The following is a 21,984-nucleotide window of genomic DNA, read 5'->3' as shown; positions in this document are numbered from 1 at the left end:
ATTTTAAATACCAGCTATGTGTATTTTGGAGAGGCGAACTTGTGGCTTGTGTTCATCTTTTAAAAGAGTAAAAGGTCTATTTGCTATATCAGTTTGCCAACCACTATTTGTTCTCTTATGGTATTGATATATAGGGTATTTCCAGGATGCAGAAGCCCATCACATCCAGTCACAGAAATACTAAAGGTGCAAAACATTTTAACTACTGTGCCCCACTTTTCCACATCAGACACCCATCAACTAAATCACCAAGTTCAGATACTGACTAAACAAAGCCAAGAGGACAAATCTCCACCAAAAATCTACAACTCAAAGACTGATACAGGGTGGTATCATTACCAAAATTCTCCAGAATGCATTACCCAAATCAGACCAACCAATTTAGAGGTCCCACCCCACCAGCCCCTTCCAAGATACATGTAGAACAGCAGTGCCAGCTTACTGCCTGCAGATATTTTCTATGCCCCCCCCAACCTCCCTGCAAAATGGCCATTTCGATCCCTTCCTACATCCCTTGTAAACAATGGTGGAGGGATAATTGATCAAAGTGAGGGAGGAATCCTCCATGCAGGTTTGGGGGGGTTGGGTTGGTTGGTTGCTGCCCGCCAGCCAAGCCGATGGCAGAAAAAGCGCTCCGACGTTCCCTGGCTACCATTTCTCTTCCTTGACAAAGACTCCATCTGCCACGGAGCCATTTGAAGCCCCCGAGTCGGAATATCAATGATTTCCAGCCATTCCACGAGTTCGCATTCACCTTGGTGTCACCTCTGAGCGCTCACTGCATGGATCCTCTCCTCGGAGGGTGCTGCCGGCTGCTGGAGCCGTGCTTCATCCAGCTAAGTGGCATTTACACAGCTCATGCAAGGGGCATAAAGCTGTTTTGCCACTGCTGATGTTATCAAAGCCATTTTGGGCACACTTAAGGGGCTTTCATCAGATCAGCAATGGATGGGAATTACTTGGTGTGGTGGGTTAGGTGTCTGAACAAACTGGTCCATTTTTAAACCAGATGTATGTTTTTGATAAATTATTGTAGCCTCGTGTGCTCAATGCTTTTGGTGCAGGCATTTTGCCATGCCTTTGTCATCCCTCTGTGTGACCTCCAGAGGCAATGGGGTCAGAAGCAAGGAACCCCCAGCCTCTGTAAACCTCTTTCCAGCCCTTTTGGGGGTTGAGGGGGCAGGCAGCTGGCCCTGACAACTAAAAGGTACTAGAGAAAATTCTACCACCCCCACCATCTGCACATGAGGAGCACAGACACACTTATTGGGCTCCAAGTGCTGGACTAGCAGGGTTTCAGCCAAGATCACCCAAACATACAGTCTTAAGATCCACCTTCTGTGACCTTTCACCCCAAGGGGGAAGCAGCACAATTAGTTCCAGCTATTGATAAATTAGCCCTTAAGAACTGGCCAAAAGGTCTTTTTTTGGACATTCAAATTTTTTAGCTAATTATTTCACTGATGTTTGCCACACTTAAGTGCATCTAGAGCAATGTCATGGGGAAGATGAAAAGTATACAACAAACAACAACAAGCATAAAATGAGCACAAATCCCTCCTGTGCTCCTAAAGGGTCCTCAGGCTGCTCTGCAAAGGTTTCTAGCAGTGGACAGCCAAAGCAGTTACACAGAGGAATGGGGTTGCTGCCACCTCACACCACTGCACACCTACATCTCAGCAACCCTTTGTCACAGATGCAATGCTCATATTATCATAGGATCCATCGCTCATGGACTGGGAGGCCTCAATAACCCCAGGCAGGCAGCAAACTTGTCCCTCCCTCACCAGAGGGCCTGTAAAAGCAGCATTTGCCTGCAGGCATTTAAAAACCCAGAGACTGAATATTACCTTCTACACAGATCCCCACTCGTGTCAGATGACCCATGTTTATTTGGCAAATTGAGGAGCAACCGAGAAGCTGCTGCATCTCTGTGTTCCCTTGATTACAGCATGGTGTTTGTCTGCATTTGCCCTTCACAGAGACATTAGGAAATCATCTCTTTCTGCATGTAAACTAGCAGCAAAGTAAAGCACCCCCCCAGACAAGCCTCAATCCTAAGACATGGCAAAAGGGTTTGTATTCAGCTGCAAAATCACATACAAGCATGGGAGCAACTTCTAATGTAAATCTTGCTACGCACACCACTTTTTGGGCCTGCATCTGGTACTGCGCTGCAGTGGCTTCATAGCGGATAAAAGAAATATGAACTCGCTTCAGTTTTCAGCTGGGTAGAATTCTGTTAGACAATCAGCAGTACCATCACATTTGTTTGATAACGAGCATGACGAAAAGAAATGCAAGACAGTATTGCTAAGTTTTCTCTTTATTTAAAAAAAAAAAAAAAGCATAAGGTTACCTGCTGTTTTGCTTTCATATTATTGCAGTGCATTATTGGCACACCAAAAAAAAAGAAAAATCACTTTTGTAACGTTGAGTGTTCCTCTAAAACAAACGACAAACACAAAAATGCACATATAAGAAAGAAAAACAAAAACAAAAAAAAAAAAAAAAAAAAAAAAAAAAAAAAAAAAAAAAAAACCTACTTTGTTTCATGTTCAAAATCAGCTTTTTCTGTGGTGGGACTTCACACTGGTGGTGCTTAAGCTTCAGAACCAAAACCGCTGTGAGCACAAAACTAAAACACAGTCTAAACCCCACTCCATATTCAATGAGAGGTGGAGAGGAACACATCTTAGTTACGTTGTCCACGTTACATAGCTGGATCTTCTGGTTTCCCTGCTTTTGGATGTGGTGCACAAGTGGCTAGCCTGGAGCAACAGGAATTTGGAAGTGGGGAGTGATGGCTTCATGTATCTTCCTCCTATCCTCCCTTTACCCTGGCCTGGCCCGCCCACTGCTGCTAACCTTTGGGACATGACTGTACTGCTCGACACCTCCCTGTGTTGGGACTGCCTGTCATTAAAAACGTACAGCTTTCTGAGAGGGATGAGGAAGATCTGTCAGCATAAGTACAACAGCCCCCTTATACAGTACCTTTACTGCACTGCCACAGCCAGCACCCAAAAAGATCCTCACTCTCCCTCACCAGAACCAACATTTTAAACCCTGTTCTTTTTCTGTTGCCAAAAACAGTTTTCCTGTTTTTTTTTTTTTCCCCCCCCGGTAGCTGAAAGGTGTTTGGTAACAAAGAAGCTACATGGACTAAATTAAACCATCTTTGGTGAGATACCAATCAGTTTTCTTCCATTGATGGAAATGCAAAACAAGACTAAATCTATTATCATACTTGAAAACCTTTCAGATTATATGAATTGTAAATATTTTGCCAATGGGAAATGTCTTGGCATTTGAAGCAAACATGTTAGCACCAAAACACACCTAATAAAAGCACCCACAAGTGCAATATTCTAAATTGAAAGGATCCTTTCATCAGGCATGGATGTGTGCAAACCCCCACCCAGCAACACACAAACACACACCCTCTTACTTGCAGCCAAATGCAGGAACAAGAACAGGCTCCACTATTTACCATCACATCATATTACAAAGCCACAGCAATCTGTTACCGATTCAGTCCTGGTCACAGAATCCACTCTTTGAAGTCACACTGCTAACTGCAGGAGGACATAAATATTTTAAAAAGGAGAAATAGGAAAATGACACTGGCGTTTAAGATGGAGCCCCTGTCAGGACAGTGATCTCAGGGGGGAAAAAAGGAGAGGGGAAAAAAAGCAGAGCAGTCAATAGCCCATCCCTCTTTCAAGCAATCCTTCGGCACATGCACCGGAATAATCGAGGCATTGAGAAAAATACAACTGACAGCTGGTTTAGGAAGGTAAGTTTAAGATGCTCCTAAAAGGAGAAACAGGCTAGGGTGACTACACTAACCTCCTGACCACACAAATTAATAAACCTAGAAATGTCTCTTTAGGTTTCAAACACACAACGATGTTAAAAAAAATAAATAAAAAATTTGCTCACTTGGTGACCGGTTTGTTCATTTATTGATCAAGAAACCCCACACACACTTTCTGAACCGCTTGTCCCATACGGGGTCACAGGGAACTGGAGCCTACCCGGCAACACAGGGCGGAAGGCCGGAGGGGGAGGGGACACACCCAGGACGGGACGCCAGTCCGCCGCAAGGCACCCCAAGCGGGACTTGAACCCCAGACCCACCGGAGAGCAGGACCCGGTCCAACCCACTGCGCCACTGCACCCCCCCCCATCAAGAAACCAAAACCAATCAATGTTAGTATACCATTTTTTTACAGCAAACCTCAAGTTTCCCTTACAATAAAAAAGGCTAAGAAGTTAAAAACAGGCGATTACTCCTTTTCTTGTTTTAAGCAATCAAATTGTCCCTGTCTTTCAAAGTCTAACATGAAAACAGCAATAACCTTACAACTCATATAGGAACGTGAGGGGGGGGGGGGGGGGGACCACACAACAGAGTAGAAAAATTATGTATTATCAGTGAAAGTTAATGAGCCCCGGTTAACCCCGTTCCCAGCTAACCAAAAGTGACCCAAGCTCAGAGCTGGAAGACGAAAGCCCACATACAATGTCAGGCTATCTTCCGTCTCTGGTGGCATCATCTCCAACCACAGATGTCTGATAACATAGTACTGCAATGGGCATCCACTTCGACTCAAACATGCCAATTTCAGAAACCAACGGTGACATTGCTATTGTCTTCATTTAACCCCTGCGTTCAGCACACAAAGTCCTTTTCTTCCCATTCTAGTCAGACATTCACTGCATATTTAGCTCCGGAGATCTTTTTGGAGGGATTAAACAGCTCTTCTTCCAGCGCTCAGTTTTCAAAAAAATAAATAAATAAAATAAAATAAAATGTGTACAACTCTATAGCTGCTTGGACATAATCCATGTTCACTGATGTTCCAGCTGTTTTCTTTGGAGCAATACAGAAGTAACAGAGAAACACAATTGTTAGTTTTTGACAGGTATGTAATTCTGAGGGATGAGACCTGAAACTTCAAGGGGTAATCAATTCATTCCTGGCAGGAGTCTACAGATTTACACAGCTCTAAAGCACAATACTTTTCTACAGAAGCTACAGCTCTGTTTCAAGACTGAATTACCACTGTTTATATTGATCACATGTGAGAATCCAGAACCTATAAAACAATAGTACATCCAGTGTCTGTCAACAGAAATCATTTAACATCCTGAATGTTATCAACAAAGGACCCTGTGTGTTAGTGCACATTTATCTGTGTACTAATGTTTTCAGAACTTTCAACATAAAAACACTGAATTGGAAACACTAAATATTTTGGGAAACCTTTGGCAACTATGGAATGTACCTTCAAACTCTATTCTGCAAAGGCTAATAAAAACATCTGAACACCACGCTGATGTCACCATGTGTCACACATGCTTTTGTGGGGCTGCAAATTGTTCCATGAAGTGAATCTTACCATGTGGTAATAATTGAGACTGGAATAAACTTGAATCAGAGGACAAGATCCAGGTATTAAAAACTTCCTTCCAAAACGATCATGGGCACTAAAATTCAGAGTTACATAAAACAAGAGGAGAAAAGTGCAAGTTCCACTGGTACTTTGCTGAACTATTGCTTGTTCATGAAATCTGGCCTGTGAAGACAGATTGCACTCTTCCTGTATTTCTCAGACTATGGTTCTGATGTAGGCTGTATATTAGTATTAGGATCCATACAATGGCAGCCAACATTTAAGCATGGAGTAGGTCCAGTACATTGGCTCTTTTTTGCACTAGCACTTGTTACTGAGATGCCAGGTCCCTAAGGTTATAGATGGTCACTGGCAGCGAGTGACAGTGTTAACCCAATTAGTACTAGCTCCCTAGCATGACATTGTAAAACTGGGTTTAACAACTGAATTTAATTCTCGGAATGTTTACCAAAACAGCTCTTAAATAAATAAATAAAATAAATAAATAAGGAGACGTATTTTAATTTATTGTGTAGCACATAACCAGTGTGTTATCTGATCCAGTTCTAACCTCATGTTAGCTGAAGAACACAAACACACACAACTTTAATGTCCACCCAGATACGCGTCTGCTTCCGGAACCTGATCATGTCATCCTAAACTTCACATTTATTAATTTAGCTGACGCTAATGTGATTTATAATATAATAATGTTGTATTTATATGCTAAACTACTTACATTTATTGATTTATACAGGTGGGGTTTTTTTTTTTTTTAAACTGGAGCAGATCAGGGTAAGTATCACGTTCAAAAGAACTACAGCATGACTGGGGATTTGAACCCAGATCATTCCAGTGCAAGGTGTCTGCTGTAACAAGTACACTACAGTTGCTGTTTACGCACACTTTATGTAGTCCTGAGTAGGTAGCCTTGTATTTTATTTAGCACCATGGTCCTGGAGGAACATTGTTTAGTTTTACTGTATACTATACCAGCAGTATATGGTTGAAATGACAAAGCCACCTGACTTAAGTACAGAAGGCACCCAATTAGCTATATAAACACTCTTAAAAAAATTTTTTTTTTTTTTTTTTAAATTTTTTTACCTTCTCTATATGTATCGGTTCGTAGCAAACCAGTTCATTTATATATATATCCACCATTCATGAAAACAAGGTATGCTTTCTCCAATTTGTGACATTTTGCAATTTCATCTTAAATTTGCTTAGTGTACCACAAGGCTTCTTTGGGTTTCATTTTAAAACATAAAAAGGTGATCAATTTAGTTACTGATGTAAAATTAAAAAGTATACAAAAAAACTCAACTCTTCATGACACATACACTACCTGCACGAAATAAACATTAAAGCACTGCATAGAACAACAACAACTAGAAGCCATTTGACTAAAAAGAAGAAACAAAAACCTTCAGTCGTAGCCCATCGCATGGCGCTAATATGGAGGGCATGAATTTACAACAATTTCCCTAAATCTGTAATTTTCCTGACAGCAAAGGTCTCTGCTAACTTCCACACAGAGCCTGTAAACAGCAGCAGGCTGCAGGAGGTACGAGGGACAGTCAACCTAAGGTTGCTCTGAGGTTCCTGTATTCTCCCCCCCTTTCCAAATCACTCACCCCCATCCCCCACCATCAAGACAAAAAGGAAAGGGCAAGATGCATGTAATGCTAGAGAAGCATTAATGTCTTTTTCTGGAGGGGTCTGAGAAAATTTTCTTTATGTCATCACTGGAGGAGATGAGGTGAACATATGACCCAGAAGCACACAAATGTAAAATCACAGATTAAGTTGACGCATGTTGCACAGCATATACTACCAATAAATTTTTCCGTCACACTTACACACAGTACTTTGGCATATTATTAGCATATGTTCAAAAGGTCTGGCACTGAATTGCAATATATTACATATTCACAAAATTAAAATTCACTAAAGTGAACAATGTCACACAGTAACAAAAGCTATTAATGCAATTGTTTATATAATTACAAAAAATTAATCTTGAGGGCTTCAAACTGACATCTCTGGTTCTTTAAAACATCCATACAGTACAGCTTCCAATTACCCAAAAACAATGTCACCGTTCAAACCATGACAAATCAATGCCAAACAGGTTCCAAAGAAACAAAAAGAATGGAACAAAAAGCAGTTACACCATGGGTTGGCAAATAGCACCGAGAAGCTTCAGTTAATAAAAATAGTCAGTGACCAAACACTTACTGTTCAAGTGTGTCTTCAGCTCTGTGACATCACTGCCCTGCAAACTGAAACAGAAGACAACAGTTATCTTTCCAGATTGAGTAAAAGTGATTCCCAAAATATGAAACAAAATTAAACTTAAGTTCTTATTTTACAATACTTTTACAAAAAGTGAACATAGCTCAAGAGTTCAGTCTTCAAGAAGCTTGTTGTACAAGTGATGCAGTTAACGTGATGTTCAGCACAAGACAAAGTGTCTCTTGACACTGGGGTTTATGAACCACACACACACACACGAAGAGAAATCTGGCTGCAATATGTTTCCCAAAAAACAATTCCGGTAGCGAACTAACCGTAACATTTTTGTTCATGATACAGGGTAATCGGAGGGCTGGGTTACACACACCTACGTGTTTCAGAAAACACGTAGGTGTGTGTAAACCTGGTGCCTGTCAGCCTGGAGCCCAACAATGTGGAGAGCAAAAAGCAGGCCTCGCCCATCACCCCACACACAACTCTTGAGAGATCCTGTTACTTCATTCAAACAGTTCTATCTTGGCTTTTCATGTTGGCAGCGGTGAGGAAATGAAGGTTGTGGTCAGTAACCCAGCACGTGACTGACTTTTATAAATGTGTAAATCAAGTTAAGCCCAACAAAACTAAACTGCAGGACAGTAGTTGTACTGCAAGGAGTTGAGGATAACACTTCATGTGGACAAGTGTAATTACACCCACTTACAGGAAAAATGCCACTACACCACTATTGTTGGGAAATATTTACTTTGTCAAAGCATCGCAATGTGTCAAACACAAATACACACACACACACACTTTCGGAACCGTTTATCCCATACGGGGTCGCGAGGAACCGGAGCCTACCCGGCAACGCAGGGCGTAAGGCCGGAGGGGGAGGGGACACACCCAGGACGGGACGCCAGTCCGTCGCAAGGCACCCCAAGCAGGACTCGAACCCCGGACCCACTGGAGAGCAGGACCTGGTCCAACCCACTGCGCCCCCCCCCAAACACAAATAGATACTATAAAATCAAGTGTGGGACTGATTCCATACAGTGTTACACAGAATGTCCTTAAGAATGTCATAAGCAAACAGGCTTTAATTGGGGCTGTGTCGCTCAGAGCAGGACAAAGTGTGGTATGGGAATTTAGCATGGCTACAACAAAAGAGTTGGAATATAAGCGGGCTGCTCTGAAACCTACACTTACACACACACCAGTTTCGTGTTGTGAGGGTGAAGCAACATGGTCTACTAACGCAGCTGTGCTGCCTGTCTGTTCAGCATACGACACATCCATAACTTGGAGCAACTGAATGTGCTGTTCTACAGGTTCATACTTCACCCAGATGAAGTTTAAGCTCATGAACAAAAAAAAAAAAAAACCTGGCAGGCCACAGGCATTTCTGAAAGTCTCCCAGACAGGAAGGCAAGTCTTGACAATTCGTCCCTCTATGAATCTCCCAACTATCTTTTGAGAAAACAGAAACCAAAATACCTGTGTGTACTCCGTGTGCCCACGCACACACACTTCCCTCAGAGCCCTGCTTTCTCATTTACAGGTGTCACTTGGCAAGATAGCCCTTTCAGCCCCACTCATTTATTATATCTCACTAAAGTCAAGGGCAAATGAAATACACTGGTTAAAAAAGGAGAAAAGATTTTGCCTTGGCTCATTTTTGAGACTGCTAGGTAGTAGGTTAACACCCACTCCACACATCTCCCCAGTTCAGTGCTCTAAAAATAAACTATAAGTAAAAGGTATAAATTGAATTATATAAAATAAAACAGGAGGTGCTGCCGTGCCTGCGGTGTGCCATTTCTCAAGCTGCGTTAATGTTTCCCCCAAAATGGCTTCGCGCCAATTAATAGGAGCATCTCCGTCTCGGTTCGCTTTACGGGTCCGCATCGCTCACGTGCTAATTGGAGAAGCGCCATGGAGACACGCGTAATTACCTTCCGTGAAAAACAAGTTACATTTAAAGAAAAAGGACAACAGGGAGTCCAAAAAAGATCTGATGTGGCACAGTGGTGCAGCAGAGGGCTGGCATTGATTCACAGCGTCAGAACAAGACGTGGGTTCGATTCCTGCTCAGCCTCCCACAGTACAAAGATGCGTTTTTCAGGTGAAGTGGCGCCTCTACAAGCAGGCAGTTTCTATGTCTTACATTACTCTGGTGTATAAGTGAATGAGAAGAAGCAGTATACTATAGTGCATATAGTGCCTAGGATTAAAAGGTGTTAGCTACATACTACACCATCACTTTGGAAAAAAGCATCTGCTAAATGAATAAAGGTAAATAACCAAAAATGTGCCTTGGAGGTGTAAACTAATATTTACAATAAAATGCAACCACGGTTTTATCCAGTTTCACTTACTCCAGAAGAGTACTGGTGACTAAGGGAAACAGCAGCAGTTTAAAGGTGACTTCACCTCATCAAAATGCAGCACCTTTCAATACTCTGATCGATATGAATGCAGTTGGGTGGCAGTCCATTTACACCGTTTACCTGTTCTCTGAACAGACATGGCATGACCACAGCTAAAGTGAACGTTCCGTTGAAATCATGCGGACTAATATACACACACACACACACACACACACACACACACACACACACACTCTTTCAGAACCGCTTGTCCCATACGGGGTTGCAGGGAACCGGAGCCAACCCGGTAACACAGGGTGTAAGGCCGGAGGGGGAGGGGACACACCCAGGACGGGATGCCAGTCCGTCGCAAGGCACCCCAAGCGGGACTCGAACCCCAGACCCACCGGAGAGCAGGACTGCAGTCCAACCCACTGCGCCACCGCACCCCCGTGCGGACTAATATTTTGGCCATTTAGACAACCCATCTTATTTCTAATATTTTCCATTACAGCATCAGATTCAGAGCTATTAATGTACATCTATGATTAAAACAAATATTTAAAACTGTGTACATGGTGCTGGTTTCTACCCCGTTGTTCTCGACTGGGTTTCAGACTTTGGCGTGAAAGCAGTGAAGGGAAAGAACCTGCTGAGTGACGGCATGAAGGGGACATGACTGCATGTGTGTGGAACCATGACCCAGGAGAAACACTGCTCTAATGCCACAAGCGCAAATGAACTGACAGGCTAATACCGGCAATGTAGCAGTGAACCACACATGTCCAATTCCATCAGAATAAACTGAGCAAATTCACTGACATGTGATATTTAACATATTTGGTTCATCCTAGAAGTATGAGGTCATTCAGACCAAACAAAATGACTATAATTAATGGCGTAAAGTAGTGGCTTCCTCGAAATGAATAAAAGATGCTTGTAAACCTAAAAGTCATACAACCATACAAAATTGTTGTACTGTGCATACACACTTTCAAAAAGCCTTTAAGGCAATATTTTATGGACTGAATGTTTTCCATCCAGTTCATTTTTAATGGATTTTCATTAATATTGTTCCGAGGGTAGGTACATGGCAAAATACGTTGTCAAAAGCACTTAAATTGGCAAAGTAGAAGGGGGAGATTCAAATGACGTACACACTACAAGACCAGTAACAGAAAATAGGCTGTTACAAAGTTTTTACATTTGAACCAGGATCTTTTAGCATTACAACACTTTGATGGCAGGTTATAGACACAGTCCATCATTACAATGTTTCAATTAGTAAGCCTGTCTGACATTTTGTATTTCATACCAGTGCAAATGTCACATCCATAATTATGGACCTTTCCATCAATATATTTTGTGGGTGGAAGCATTTGGAGCAATGTGGTCCTATCTGAAATCAAAACCTGAGTATTTTCACAAACAAACTTAAAAATTAGATAACCCAATATAAACAGAATTTTCTTAATGGAAGTACAAGTGATGCCACAAGAGCTTCAGAAACACGCAGGTCATCGATCTGAAAGCACAGACAAGGTCTACAGATCATTTGTGGTCCTCTCGTTCCGCCAAAGTGCTAACTGAAAACCGTGCCTAGGTCAGGTCCTCAAACCCAATCACACAGTGTGCACAAGTGTTCTGTGCTGGATCTGCAATACATCATCGCAGAATAAGTATCAAAGCCACAGAGCTCTTTGTTATGAGGAACGTCTTCTCCAGGCACCACCACACAAAGGTCGAAGCACCAGCCCGTGTAGCTTTAGCAGGTTTTATACAACTACACCGCGGTTGCATCTGAGTCTCCACCCAAACTCAGACCAAATACAGTTATTTATTTGTGAACATTTCAAGTATGATTTTACACTTTCATGAGCCACTAAGTTTGTTTACATCTGTGGTTCATTCCTACAATGCTCTGTACGCCATATTAAATTTGTATGTTCCCTCAAGATGCCTTGTGCTGTTTAAAAAACACTAACCATGTAACATTGCTGTGCTGCATATATACAAAATATATATACAGTGCAGCCTTTTACTGCAGTATTTAATTTACCTTCTTGTGAATTATAATCATTCTGTGGTGTGATAAGAATATCATCTTGCTGTATATTGGTTTTTGGGTGTACTTGGGTCCTGTTTGGAATTTTCACCAACAGAAATAATGGTGTTTGTTGTTTCAATTTACAAATTTGCCTAATTAATAAATTTCCAGGGCAGGGAAACTATAGGCCTATATCTAAGCTGCAGACATGTTGATTTAAACATAACAAATATCATTAAGAAATTTGCCCATCTTTGTCCCTTTCAAAATTAAAATGGGGGACGTGACAAGATTCACTATTTAAAAGTTTAAACAGTTGCTATGATTATAGTATACACCTTCATATTTCAAAGTAGTCAAGGTGGCAGAGACCAGACCACTGAAATCAAGATGTGGAACATTGAGATGTTCTGACATGTTCCCAGCAGGTGAGAAACCGCATCCCAGAGCTCCACATTGGCATCCACAGGTAACATGTTGTTCCCCTACAAAAAAAAAAAAAAAAAAAAAAAAAAAAAATCCTGCAACTTCTACTCCATTCTTAAAATATCCCTAAATGTTTGGATTATGGCAAGAGGATTTAACATAGCCTAAAGGAAGTGGGGGTACTCCAGTCTCCAGACATCTCCGGCATCAGCCGCAATATCAAAGCACAGAGAATTCACCTCCTGCTCGTGAAACTCATAGCCATCATACTTGCTGGTTGTTAGAACATCAGTTTTGGGGGGAGAACATTCCTTCCTTTAATACCCAGACATTTGGTAAATTAAAAAAGCAAAAAAGTCTTTAAAAAGAGCACTCCCCGATCACAGATAAAGGTCTCTCTCAGAAACTCTTTGAACTCCAGCTCAGGCCCTTCTCACATTACGGTGACCTCTGTCCGTTGTTTTCTTAATGAAAAAAAGACAACCTGTGGCCTCCTCAGGAGAAAGCTGCACACAGTAATGAGTAATAAATAACGGCTATGCGAAGGCCAACGAGCCTGATACTTGTCCCCTCCTCCTCAAACTGCTGCGATATATTAGGCTTCTCAGTTTCACCATTTCCTGGTAACAGCAGCAAAGGATCCTTTTTTCATTTTTGGTTTTTGCCAAACACATTGCTGATATTCATTCACACGTTTTAACACAACTGCCTACAAAAAAAAAAAAAAAACTCAGCAAGCATGTCTGAATATGTTTTGTCAGATTGCAGTTCAAATTCAAAAACGAAAATAAGCAACAAATTTAAGGCATATCGTATAAAGCTGACACAGGGTATTACACAAAGAAATTTAAACTTTATTTTTCTTGCCTTAACGGTTGCTACTGTCTCATGATCTTCTCACCATTTGTTGTTCCGAGGACTAAAACATTGTTCAGCAGCCCGCAGCCTTAATAAATACAAAAATATGTATTTCTTGGAACATCTGGCTAGATCAGGGGAAATAATCCATTACACAACAGTAGAAGCATATTGTAAATATGCATTTTTTTCTGCAATCACTTCTGGCAACTGTTTGATTTTATTTTTGGAGTGGAGGTGGAAGACGGGCTTGCACTTTGAAAGATACCCAAGCAGAAACAAAGTCTGCGTAGGACTACTATACTGTGTTCTAAACATGGTTATAGAAAGAAAATTCACTCTTGACACATGTTGATGTGAAAACTTTGGCTGTGGTACAGAACACTTAAGTGAACTGACAACTGACCTCCCCAAGGTGCTCTTCGTCAAAGATGAGGTGTGTGGAAAAATAAGATGGTTTACTGTACTTCTGCTAGGAAGTTAATCTCTGGCTCAGGACGAAGCACAACAAATGGCTTTAAAAAGCTAAAATCAAGCCCTGTCAACGACACAGCTGCTGACCCCTATCAGCAGGTTAAGGCCATTTCACCAGGCAAACCCTGTGCCCATGCTAAACTGAGATGCACACAAGCAGCTCCGTTTAAATAAACAAGGGCTGATGTGTCAGGATGAGCGACTTCTGCTGACCTGCACGCATTCCTTAAAGGACAGCTTCGCTTTCTCTTCCTCCCGTCTGTCCACGAAGCGTTCGGTTAAAATTAAATATTTAAAGTCAAGGCTGCAGCGGGCTTGCTAGCACAGCTAAAATGAAAAGCCTTTGTGGCAGCAGTGACCAGATTTTAAATGCATGAAGATCAATAAATAAAAGGGGGCTGCCCAAGCGCGATCTCAGTGTGTGAGCAGAATGGTTTATAACAACTACCAAACGTCTGCATTCCTCCCGCAGCCAGCTGTCCCTAAACTACGAAAACAGACACACGCACAAGCCACTAGTGCCACAGCCAAATCCCAGCAAAGGCTCCCTGCTCTGCAATAGCAAAAAGTTCCAAATGTGTAGAACATGGTACTTTGGTTAAGGATGCAAACGGGGGTATGCAGCAGAACAAATATACCAAAGTACTATCATTTCAAACATTGCGTTTCATTATCACAGAGGGGGGCTTCAATCTTTGGCGCATTCCTGGCATGGTGCATGCAATATGACGACAACCATATCTAGGAGGAGTGAGGAAAGACAAGGAATCAGGGGAGAGGGAGGAGAAAAAAAAAAAAAAATCTTTCCGGCATATTTCCATTACAGTAGCTTTAGACTTCCACTGCTCATCCAATCAGAAGCTGTCAACCTTGTCCCAGTAAAGGGCTTGTATCAAGCCTTAAACATTTCAAAACATCAATCATAAAAAACAAAGAGGGGACATTGAATTATACAGTATTAACCTCCAGGGTTTGCATACAAAGACCTTAGCTTTATTTATGTCTGTGTGAGAAGAGCTCCAGCACCGTTCGTCGCTGTGGACCGGCTGCCAATTTGACGAACCCCCTCGGCCCCCAGCGGGAGTTCAGCGTCTCTGATTAATGAATGCACGCTTGTGGAAAAGGACTGAGGGCAGGGACAGTGAGAAGGAAAACAGGGCCAGAACACACAGCAGCTGCGAGGCCACCGTCCCAACGATGGCGGCCATAATCACTGGTGGATCCGGTTCATCCTTTTCAAAGAGCCCAGACACACTCAGGCCCGTCTATAGTATCTCAGGGAGGAGGGGGGGGGAGCCAGACAAGAAATTTCTTCATAGCCTGATTAAATGACACCAGACCAGGCTCAGGCTGATTCTGTGGTGACTAATTCACAGAAATCCCAAGTTACTGAAGAACACCCGCCACTGCCATCTCCCTCAAAAGAATAGTTTAACCCAGAACATTTAAAAACCCCACCACGTAAAAATAACCTTGAGTTCCATGTAGGAAGTTCTCCCGTTGAATGATACACATGGAGAAACCGAGTGGACAAAAACAAGCTTGTTAATCACCAGCTGCTGCAATGAAGCGCTAGGCCTCTGCACTTTTGTTTACACAAAATACTGACAAAGAACTGGGTGTGAATTCCACCTTCAGACATGTCCTACCAATTTCATTGTCTGTGGAAACAGGAACCTTTATCTGCCATTTTGAGAAACCTAATTGTTTAGTACAGTTTCCATTCCTCAGGAGCACTGTGCAATGGCTTCAAATGAGAGCAGTCAAAAACTGAGGACTGTACAAAAACTCAGGCAATTAACTGCACTTTTGCTGACACTAATCTACGTTATTATACAGCAGGTTATGTTGATGTATACATTGGTCGCATATAAATTCGGAGGGAAACGCAGCTATTAGCAATACAGATGTCAAATTATGCCATTTCAGTCCGTTGTAATTACAGATATAATTGCATTAAAACTATATTAATCGCAAGACTGGCTGGTGGCATTTAAAAATGCTGTCAAGCTGTATTTTTGTAACCTTGAGCTAATGTATTTTCATCCTTGAAAAGCAATACGGCTTCATGTTCAAAATGCTACGATGCAACACTGCCATTCTGACCAATGTTAAACAATATGCCTGATTTGCAGCATTTTTTGTTCCCCAACTGAGACTATTCTCAAGGATGTCAGCGGTAAATGTGGCAAATTCTGCGACCTTCTTCCTTTGTATCTGGTTATTGGCTGATTCATTGGCAGCTATAAAATGCATACATAACACATTGAGACTAATCTGATTTATCTCACTTCCTTTTCAGCTAGAGCTATTTATATGATGGGCCTTAAGGAGGTCTGTGTAATTATGGAGTTTCACTTATACACTGCAGCATAGCTCCTTACTGTCAATTAACTATTTACAAAAAAATGAACTAATTCTACCTATGCGGGCTGTAAAGCAAAACAATGCTAAAAGAAATAACCATGAACACATTGTGAAATCAACGCCCCAAATAAACACTGCCAAATAAAGTTGCACCCTTTTTTCTGTATCACCTTTTGCAGATTTTTAATTTATTGCAGACACCAACCATATCTATAGTTTAAGTGGTTAATGTTATCTGTTCACTAACAAACCATGTGCTCTAATTTTAGAATGTAAATGCATCTTTCACTTTCTACAGTTGCAAGGCCTAGTCCCAGTTGATCAGGGGGGATTCATTTGATTCATTCATCCCAAATACACGATAATGCTTTTTAAGAGAAATGTAAACCCAATCATTCACCAGTTATATGAGCCAGAAGAAATGAATACTGGTGAAATGCAGGAAATATAGTCCAACGCAACAGTACTTTTGCTAAAATGGTTCACCTCATAGCAAATCATATCAGTACCTTGGTAAGCAACATAACACAGAACATTCATTCACTTTGGTTATTTTACTGTTAGCTGTCAACTTCCTGAAGTTGAAATGTGGACAAGACAGCCATTTTCTCTAAATAAAATACATAGCCCAATTAACGTCACACACTGATGTGTAATTTCTTCCATATGAACAGTTAATGCGTACAGTTAATGTTACGCCTACTGCTTCAACAAACTTTGTATGTGCTAATTCTATGTGTTGATCTGATTAGAAAAAAATCCAGAAGAACGCAAACACCTTACCTACATGCAATAACTCCAGTTTAAAGACACTGGTGCAATTCTGTAAAAATAAATCAAAGGATTGTTTGGAATCAACACTGATTTTTTTTCAACTGGAAAATTAATCACAAAACAGAATTTTCTATGATCAAATGCATTGATCAAACCCATTAAAATTCCAATTCAATTGTCGTCTAAATTATGGATACAACACTTCCTGAAGAGAACAGTGATGCCTATATCATGCCACTACTGGCATATCATATAATAAAATGCAGTATTTTTTTGTTAAATTCACACTTTTATAAATTTCCTGTATTAGCGCATCATGTACTTTGGAAAACAGCTTTGAAAATACATCACCCTGTAATAGTGATGTCACTTTTTACATCATCATTTACTACATATTTGCACAGCGCTGTAAAATGACCCTCAAGCCAGGTCTCAGCCAGATGGAGAATGTTGAGAACAGCTTATACAGTAAAGCATGGTCACACTTGGACTAGTTAATTTTGAAGATGGGAGCCATGGTTCCAGTTGATTACAATAAAGACTAATCCATTATCATAATTTTCCTTCAACTACTTTAGCTTATATTAAGAGGCTGAAAGAACTAAGCGCTCAGACCATGTCCGTCATTCCCTTTGTATATGAAGTAAAACAGGCTTATAAGTCAACTTGGAAAGTTTTTTCAAATAAACTGGAGATGTAAACACACTCCTAATTTAACCCCAATTTAAACTGCAAAGGATTAAACACACAGGCCCGGTGTACATATGGGATTGTCTGTTTAAAAGCTGTCCGAGTTTCATCAGTTTCACCATCCCCAGACACAACGTTCCTAAATCCTAATTTCTCCTAATCAGCTTAGGCAAAGGCAAATGTTTGGTGCAACTTTCGTAGACATGCAAATGGGGTTTATCCATGTCTAGTAGAAATTCTTGAACACTCGAGGCCAGTGGGAGCCATTCATCTTTCCTCTATAGAGAACAAGAAGTCAACATCCTGTAAAAGCATTGTTTTCAAAATCCCTAAAAAAAAAAGGAAGCATTCTGCTCAAGACATAATATTCAGAGGGACTTTTTCTTAAAAGATGTCTCAGCCACAAATGTAGTCATTCCTGGTTTGAACCTGCTTGCTAAAGGTCTGCCTGATTTCCAAAAAACATCATCAAAAAACAAGCCTAGACAGATTTGCCCTCTCCATATCTTACGCTGAGGTACACAACACAGATTTTAATAAAAGGTCCTCTTGTGTGTTTTCAGCTGTGCCGCACGAGGCAACAATGGACATTTGTAATGGCAGATGAAACCGGGAAAGAGTCTGTTCCGTTTCAATTCATCGGCAGCACTAATGGCTTCTCAGAATCAAGCCAGCTGTCAAGTCAACGTATCAGAAAGGAGAGAAACGTGCTTCCCCAAAGGGAGGAGGGCTGCACATCAGGATCTTTGGCAAAACATCTGCGCCTTTACATTCCCACACTGCACCAAATATCCAAACAAAGAGGCAGGAGGTGGGGCGATTAGCTTCTTGACTAAGGAACAAGACTCCTGCTTTCTAACTAGCAAAGCCACAGCGAGCTCACCGCTTTAACTTCTGATTTGTAAGATCAACTTCTGTTTGTGCAAGCTGGTTTGTTTTTTCCATTAGACTGCAATATTTCATTTTGGACTCTGAATTGAATCCCTGCTGAGGTCTGATAGGCACCCATTACCACTGAGGATCCTGGAGGGTCAAGCTTTGTTAAAAGGCCTGAAGTTGGAAGTATAGCCTGTTACTCATTTACAATTAAAGCTCACACTATTTAGGAGGAATTTTGCATCATGGCACACAAAACAAGCAGGGGGGGGGGCACTTTCTACAGCAAGACTAAAGTGGCTTTTAGATCACTGAAGCATGATGTCACTTTCTTGCAGTCATAATGGGCCCCGTGATCAAAACACCTAAAACAAGAGGGGGAAAAAAATTTAGATCGCTAATCTTCAATTAGGCTTGATAAACTGAAGAAGAATGTATTTACAAATGAAGCCGGATTAAAACGTTTCCTAACCACTTGCAAGCTGTGGGGCTTTCAAAGGTGATTTACCACTTCTCCTGATGTCTTTTTCAGCTCTTCAAGTTAATCTTAAAACAGAGCCACAAATTTCCACAATTATGAAGCATTTTTCTTTCATCATGTAGGTCTGTCTGATCTCAACATGGCTGATCTTCACATGACTTCACATAGAATCCCTCTGTCAAGCCTGATCAGACCCTTTCTGCTTTCTTAGCCATCTAATACACAACCAGTAGATTTTACACAACTGTTCCCATAATCCTTTTTCAATAACCTTGCTCCAGTAAGATACCCATGTTAAAGTATAAACAAACAAAAAAAAAAACAATACCTAAGCATTAAATAACCAAGGAATGTATGCATGATGACAGAACTGTCAAAGAGGAAGGGCAGACTAAATTCCATTAAGACGAACACCGCCGTTTCATTTGTCAGGTGACCCTAATAAAAAAAAAAAAAATAAAAAAAAAAAAAGGGCGAATATTGCTTAGAGAATTGTTGCCACATGTCTTCAGATGTTGTAGTCCAAGTCTTTTCCCCGGCCGGGGTACTGGGAATTAAAGCATTTCTCCGAAGCAGAAACATCACTTCATGTTTTTCCACATATGAGCATCAATGAGTAAAAAGTGAAATGAAATTCCACTGATAAATCAAGACTGTTAGTTACGGTTTACTTTTCTATAGAGCACATTCAGAAATCCACGTCTCTCCGTATAAATAGATCACATAAATCACTGCGATACGTGGGAAAATAAACTCAGATTATGCACATATTATCTAACTGTGACTCACGATGCCTCAGAAACTACATGATTTTTGAAAGTGTGCAAAATCATAAAACACAACATAAAAGGGTTAAAAATACCCCCCAGCCAAAAAAGTTCACACGCGAAACGATACGTTCACATAAACATTGGAATTAATAGACAGTAATGTTTGAAGAGAAGAGTCCACTTGATATTTTTCAACATCGATAATGAACACAAGGTGCTCTGGGGGGAGCCAAAGCCCCCACCTGTCACTAAACAAACAGTAATAATTCTAACAATAATCATTGGCATTCACGTGCCAGCGTTCAAAACGTCACATATTCTGGTAAAAGCTTTTCGCAATGTCCACTTTTCCGTTGGGTACTGCTTTCTAAGTCCATATAAAATGATATATAAAACGTTCTCACGAATAATGTATTTTAAACTTCATAATGACGTCACCGTCTTCCCTTTCAAACCCTTCATAACTTTTCAGCATATAAAAAGTTCTCTTTTTTTTTTTTAAGGCTGATTTCCCCCCCCCCTTTAAATTACCCAAGATGGCGAGAGGCTTGTTGTTTAGAGGGCAGAGAGCGCGAGCGAAAAAAAATGGAGGATATTGTAATATACACAAAGGGATAAATTTGAAGAAGCCGGCCGGGCTGCAGCTGCTCCTCTTCACGGCTCAAGGAAGCGACAAAAGATAAAGAGGGAGGCGGGCGAGCGCGCGCACGCGAGCGGGGGAGAGCGCGCGGCCCTTTTCGCCGTACGTCCGCGCTGGAAACCCCGGCGAAACGCGTCCGAAACGCCGAGAAAAGCTGCGTTGCGCGGCGACACGGACGCACTTCGCGATCATGCCGAGGTGTTTGTTTTACGGAGCTGCCGCGCTTCGCACATCATCATCATCCCCTGGACGGACATGTTCACAAAGCGGAGCACGGTGTTTGTGCAGAGTATGTGTCCGTCCGTCCGTCCGACCGACCGACCGACCGACCGCGTAGTAGTGCTCCTCTGCTGCGGCTCGAACTACACCAAACACGGCCAGCGATCTGCTCTCACACACCGCTCCAGCGGCTAGCTTTAAATCCCCGCACGTTACCTGCTGGAACAGGTTTCACGTTCGTATCGTTATTATTAGTGTGTTTGTTGAAGGGAGACAGTTGAAACCGCAGCAGAGCAGTTGAGCGGGACACAAAGACGAGATTTCCCAGACACCGACTCTCAAAAAAAAAGCCCCCGATTCGCGACCGAGGGAAGTCAAAAGCGACGCGACTTTGTGGAAATGTCCAAAGTTGTGCGTGTAAAAGCTCGGTTTAGTTTCTCCCTGGAAGCGCTGCTGCCAACGGTCGCCTCGTCCTTTCGGTAAGTTTGAGGCGAACCTACGGTACGAACGAGGGGGAAACAAGTATCGCTACAGCCCAAGAAACACCGACCGACACACACGACACGGCGTCCATCCGGCGTAAAGAATTCACCTCGTATTCCCAACTACTAGCCACCTCAAAATATATATATATTTTTTTTTTTTTAAAAAAACTTACCTTTAGTTTGTACTCTCGTACTTTATCTCTCCTTCAGCAGCGCGACTTCGCTTCAAGTGTTATTTTCAAGTAATGTTTGACCGTTTCGCTTCCTTTCTCGGTGGCGCGAGCGGAGGCCAGCAGCAGCGCGAGAGATGATAAAGAAGGGAATTGGGCAGTAATTGAGTCTCGGTGAGAGTGAGTGAGTGACTGACTGTGTGTGTGTGTGTGTGTGTGTGTGTGTGTGTGTGTTAGTTACTAACGGCAGATTGCAGGAGACTCCTCTCCGCCTGGTTCAGCTTCACCTCAAGGAACCGCTGTGACGTCACCTTTACGAGCTCTTTAAAAAGTTCCATTTCTCGTGCGAAATTATTATTATCAGCAGACGATCGATACGTTCTGGACGCCGCCTCTTTCGATAATCTTCCTTTCCAGCACGTCCACGCTGAACACTGAGAAATACTGACATTGTGCATTTTAAACAGGGTAGGCTTCCTAAAGCAAAACTGCATCGATTGTAAAAAAAAAAAAAATTAACATCATGCATGGAGAATTAACCAGTACGCTTATCAAATAAATACAAATGGATCATCTTTAACATTTAATGAAATGATGGTAGCGTTTGTTATTTAAAAACCATTTATACCCTCCCTCATGATTAATGTTAAGTGTTTTGGACTTCTTGTTGCGCAGGTACCAATATATCACTTTTGTGGTGC

The 21,984-nt window shown here is 41.6% G+C and overlaps 1 protein-coding gene across 15 annotated transcripts in view; it reads right to left on the bottom strand.

Moving 5' to 3' along the window:
- Positions 1-21,493, bottom strand: part of LOC108927927 (bromodomain adjacent to zinc finger domain protein 2B) — a 72,719-nt gene extending 51,226 nt beyond the window's left edge. For 13 of the 15 annotated variants that reach the window (XM_018741558.2, XM_018741567.2, XM_018741564.2 and 10 more), the window contains exons 1-2: positions 21,287-21,493; positions 7,644-7,687 (exon numbers count right to left, since the gene is read on the bottom strand). The gene's annotated coding sequence lies outside the window, so the exon portion shown is untranslated. The other 2 variants (XM_018741560.2, XM_018741559.2) reach the window with 2 other exon arrangements.
- Positions 21,494-21,984: the final 491 nt, after the last annotated feature.

This window comes from Scleropages formosus, chromosome 12 (assembly GCF_900964775.1).
Source record: "Scleropages formosus chromosome 12, fSclFor1.1, whole genome shotgun sequence".
Classification (NCBI taxonomy): Eukaryota; Metazoa; Chordata; class Actinopteri; order Osteoglossiformes; family Osteoglossidae; genus Scleropages; species Scleropages formosus.
The sequence above is the reverse complement of the archived record's forward strand: the minus strand, read 5'-3'. Positions and strand labels throughout refer to the sequence as shown.